Source organism: Barbus barbus, assembly GCF_936440315.1.
Source record: "Barbus barbus genome assembly, chromosome: 10".
Classification (NCBI taxonomy): Eukaryota; Metazoa; Chordata; class Actinopteri; order Cypriniformes; family Cyprinidae; genus Barbus; species Barbus barbus.
The window spans coordinates 31,800,248-31,806,247 of NC_136738.1; positions in this window are offsets into that span (position 1 = coordinate 31,800,248).

Below are 6,000 nucleotides of genomic sequence, written 5' to 3' on the forward strand. Positions count from 1 at the left end.
ATTTTCTATTCTTAACTGTTTTAAATTAATTTTAAATCAATTTTATATCATTTTAAAAGTTTAAACTGAAGGCTAAAGTAAGTCTGTGATGGTATGGTGCTGTGATGGTAAAGAGAATGTGGGCAAAGAAAGACAAGTGTGTTGGTTAATCAGTTTAAAGTAGGACCTCTGAGTTGTATTCGTTTGGTTTCTGGTTATGGACTGTCTGTAAGCAGAGGGAGTGCGGGAGGAGGAGAGCGATAGACTCACTCAGACGTGAGTGAGGGACACAAGCAGTAGAAAACTGGTGTCATAATTTAGGTACACCTGTAAGTGTAAAGGTGTACATCTATAGATTGAGAGTGGTGCACAGTCCGGGAGGGACAAAATGCATTCTCTAAGGCACTAAGAGCCCTGGAGTGCATTTGAAGGTATAAATACAGAGAGAATGTGAGACGCTAGAAGGGAGGTTCTAGTCGTGAATCGCTCTACCAACTCTAAATTCCTACCATTACAGACAGGGGCACGCCCCGACTTTTAGCGAATAGATCCGATATGATGGTCAAAGTAAGTAGGGGTGAAGTAGTGGAATAGTTAGGTGTTTTGGAAGGTTTTTTTCCCCCCTCTCACTTAGTGCAGAAGAGATTGAACAAAGCTTGAGAATATTTGTTGTTAAGTCTCTTGTTTTTATTTTTATTACAATTTTTTTTCTTATTATTTTTATTTTTTTAATGACTATTTTACTTTCTTTCATGTAAAGCACTTTGAATTACCATTGTGTATGAAATGTGCTATATAAATAAACTTGCCTTGCCTAAGGTTTGTCAAAGATATAAGGATATAATGCAGAATAAATGCCAGATGAAATTTGCCTGCTCTGTTTCTAGTATTAAAGTAGCCTATATAGTTGTAGAACCAGTGGTGTTTTGAATCAAATTCATCTTCACACTACAATTTTTAATGTGCGAAAATGCACAAAAGACTTGAAATATGGCAGAATGAATCATACAGAATCTTTTCTAGTGTTTTTCTATAATTTCTGGCACTTGATAGTGTCTTTATTTCATTGCATGGAAAAGAGCAGCGTGAACATCGATGAAATACCTTTTCGTTCTGGTTTGGTTCTTCGTCTTCTGTATATTATTGCGATTTCTTGAGCAAGTGGCATGAGCTCCAGCCACTGGTCCAGGCTTTTGGCCAGCATCTCTTTTTTGCTTCTTTCTGAGCCATGGGCTTCTTATCATGTGTGTCCAGCCGTACTTTCAGTGCCTACATCCATCTTGTTGATTCTGGCGGTGTGCTCCAAGAACAGATTTGTAGAGGCAATGACCAATGCAGAAAAAAAGCAGTCATGTGTGTCCCTCCAAGAATGCAGAAACCGCCCAGCCATTGTTGGGTCTGCTCTCACAGTTCTGTCTTTTCCTAAAAGGGGTTTTATTATTAATTCCCAGTGTTTAGAGATAATGCTCTAAACAAATTGCCAATCTCACTGCATTAATTGATTTCCATGTGCAGTAGTGGTAATTTAAGAACTAGTTGCAAAACTAGGAAAAGCAGTGCTTGTGTGTTTAATACATAATTCCTCATTTATGCATTCCATTTATGTATTAATAAAATAATTCATTTAAAAGCACTAGATAAATGCGTGAAGGTGTATTGGCTTTGCTTTCTGCACTGAAAAAAAAATACATACTACATTTTTTAAGGTAAGTGGTTGCAAACAATTTATTTTAGCTACATTTGTTTTTATGTTTATTTAAATGTTGCTAAGATGAATTGATTGCAACTACTTACCTTAAAAAATTTGTAAATTCAATTAATAATTTTTTTGTGTGTGTCTAGCTCTTATGTCACTCTTATTTATTCACTCTTATGTGTCTAGCTCTTATTTTTTCTTATTTCAACAGCACCAATGGTTTTGAATTGTATTCACCAGACTGTAGTTTTCTAGAACACTGATATGACTAGTGTTTACATGATTTATGATTGTAATCATATATATATATATATAAAAGCATATGTATATAGAGTGTATACTGAGCCTGGTTCCTTGTCTGTTGCCTTTGGCTTGCAGTTGGAGATACTTAATTTCTGGCAATATTGTGGACTTGATTGCACAGAGACTGTCTGAAGAGAACTGAACTGAGCTCATGACATCACTGAATCTATAATGAACTGACTTTAATTGAAAAACTGACCGTTTCCTATTGTCCTCTTGCATTATTGACACTAATTTCCTGTTTGACTCTGTAAAGCTTCTTTGACATCTGTACTGCATAAAGCACTATAAATAATGGTGACTTGAATTGGTTTCCTTTAAAGATGACTATTGGATTATGTAAACAAATAAGCAGAATTTCGGCAAACATGAAATTCATCTGGCTGCATTATATACAGTATTTAACACCCATTTTTCATAATATTATACTGTTTGATCAATTTCTAATAGATAAAGTCATGTACGGTGCTGCATTTATTTTTTGTTTAATAAAGGAAATAAAAATGGATTATAATATTAATTTAGTGGATGTTATATATAGATACTGTAGATAGATAGATAGATAGATAGATAGATAGATAGATAGATAGATAGATAGATAGATAGATAGATAGATAGATAGATAGATAGATAGATAGATAGATAGATAGATAGATAGATACTATTATATTTTTCATTGTGTTTTTTTTATAAAAATGTTATTTTAGTACATCAAGTTTAATTATTCTGCAAAAATATTTCTTCATTACTATCTTTGTCTTGTTTTCCATTACAATTATATAATATATAAACATATTTGAGAAGCACAGTGACATAATATATTAAGTATTAATATTTCTGAAAAGTATTATTAAATGTTATTAAAATTATGTGAAATCTGCTAATGAGGTCAAACAAATATCATTGTTTTCCCTTTGAATTAAGTAAATTGTTTTCTGATTTCATTGCAGATTTATTAAAAGCAAAAACTCACTTTATTTTTGGGCATTTTTTTGCAGAATAAAAAAAAGACTTTCTCAAGTAAATTTGCTTCTCAGGTAAGAATTTTTTTTTTCTTTTTTGTATAGTAAACTCACAGAAATATATATAATTTCACACACACACGTTGGTTTTTGTGGTTTATGGGGACTCTCCATAGGCGTAATGGTTTTTATACTGAACAAACTGTGTGTGCTATTGCCCTACACCAACCCTACACCTAAACTTAGCCTCACAGGAGACTTTGTGCATTTTTAGATTTTCAAAAAAACACCATTTAGTATGTTTTTTAAGCCTTTTGAATTACGGGGACATAGGCAGTGTCCTCATAAACCACCTTCATATTGTAATACCTCTGTCATACCCATGTCATTATACACATTTGTGTCCTCATAAACCACATAAACATGCACAAACACACACACACACACACACACACACACACACACACACACACACCTCACTCACACACACACACACCCATATGCAGCAAGGCAAGCCCACTGTACACCAAAAGATCTTTATAAGCAACAAAACAACCTGTTAACACTGAGGGGAGAAAAATCCTGGCCTTGAAGTCTCCAGATTCCCGCGGCTCTGCAGAAAGCAGCAGCTGAAGTGTTTGTGAAATATAAAAAAGGCTCCCTGTGGCGCAGAAAAGACTAAATGTTATAGGTGCAGTGCCGGCGTGGGGAGATACAGAGCTGCTTTCTTGTTTGTGTGGCTCCAGGGAGCCGCTGGTTCCCAGAGAACCCTTCAGGCCCGAGGAACAGACAGCACTTTGTGCATCGCGATGACCCGCTGCGTCTGCCAATCACATGGCGAGCCACGCTCCTGTACTAATGGGCAACCGCAGCCAAGGATTCCTGAGATGCGTCTCTCTCTCTCTCTGTTTTCAGAGCCTCTCTTCTCTCCACTACACCTGGGCTTTCATCAGAAGCGGCGAGGGCAGAGAGCCCCAGCTGCTCGCAGAGGCACAATTTGTTTGTGCCTTGAAACCATGTATTGGGGGAAATAATATTTCCAAGAAGTCAAAAAACCGCAAGCGAATTTTCTCATCTTTGTAGGCTACGTGTGCCGTGACCCGCTGTAGTGCTGCTGGTGATGTACGCCATCGGTTATGACACTGTGCTTTATTGCAGGCCATGTTCTGATTGCATAGCATTTTGTTTTGATGAAATAAATCTAATCAAAGAACATCTAATGAGGTTTGAAAACAAAACCATTGGCTTTCATAGAATATGTTTTCTCATGCCAATATATTATTATTACCTCAGATCAGTCTTATTATACAGTACATTCACATTTTTTGAATTGTAAACAAAATAAAGAATACTGGATTAAGTTATACAAGAAAATATTGCAGTATTAAAATATAAAATTAATTTCTTGAAATAAAATACATATATCAGCATGTATATATGTGTATATATATATATATATATATATTTATATATATATATATGTGACAAAATTACTAAAACTAAATAGATTAAATTTAACAACCACACAGACATAATTTTTAAAATAAAAAACTAATAAAATTATTTAAAAAATGAAATATTGTAACTAAAGGAACACACAACAAAATTACTATATTGACTAAATGTGACCCTGCAGCACAAAATCAGTCATCAGTAGCACAGGTATATCTGTAGCAATAGCTAACAATACACTGTATGGGTCAAAATTATACATTTTTCTTTTATGCCAAAAATCATTAGGATATTAAGTAAAGATCATGTTCCGTGAAGATATTTTGTACATTTCCTACCATAAATATATCAAAACTTCATTTTTGATTTTGATTTTTTGCACCCTCAGATTCCAGATTTTCAAATAGTTGTATCTCAGCCAAATATTGTCCGATCATAACAAACCATACATCAATGGAAAGATTATTTATTCAGCTTTCAGATGATGTATAAATCTCAATTTCGAAAAATTGACCTTTATGACTGGTTTTGTGCTCCAGGGTCACAAATAATACAAAATAAACTAAAAACTACCATTTTAAAACTTTACAGTCATATTAAAAAATAATAATAAAAATGACAAAACACACAACAAAATTACTAAAATTAAAATATATAAAAAAACTATTAAAAAAACCCCCAAAAAACTAATACAAATGATAAAAACACAATAAAATTACTAAAACTAAAATATAAAAAAAACTATAAAAAAAAAATACAAATGATAAAAACACAATAAAATTACTAAAACTAAAATATAAAAAAAACTATAAAAAAAAAATACAAATGATAAAAACACAATAAAATTACTATAACTTTAACTAAAATTAAAAATGAAATCAGAAAACATAAAAATAAAAACTGATTCAGATAAAATTTGAAATTAAAAATACTATTTTAGTCTTTCTACTTCAGTATTTCTTGTTTAATACAATGTGTTACTTACCATTACCAATTATTTGTGAAATTTACTAATAATATCTTAGTGAAAATAGTTTCAAGGCCATTTTTTATCAGTGTAAATGCCTATAAACCAAACTAGTTGTGATTGGTCACTTTACACGTCTAAGTGGACGATTCCTGACCAGAATAAGCTGTGATTTGAAACGGATCTTATTTTTAACATTTAGTCAAAGGACCGAAGAGCAAGTCTCCTCACACAAACAGAATCTAATCTAACACCATATGTGGTGGGAAAAATAATCTCAGCCGGCAAGATGATGGATATCCCGGGAAAATACTGCTGTCATCCCTGCAAACCAGAAGACATCTTATAAATACTGCTTTTCTGTTGAATACTGAAGAGAAAATAGAGAAAAACTTATTTATATGTCTAGAATTCTAAAATGCCACTTATTAAAAAATATTACAATGTTTTTGGGAGCATTTACTATATGAATATGCCATATTAAAACACACATATATAAGGACTTTGATTCAGTGATGCATTTATGTATTCCTTTTCCACTTAGGTAAACAAGATGGCAGGTCAAATGTCATAATGAAGCATAAAAGGGAATTAAAGACTAAATGTAAATTACTGCACAAGATAAGAGAGATGATCAAATC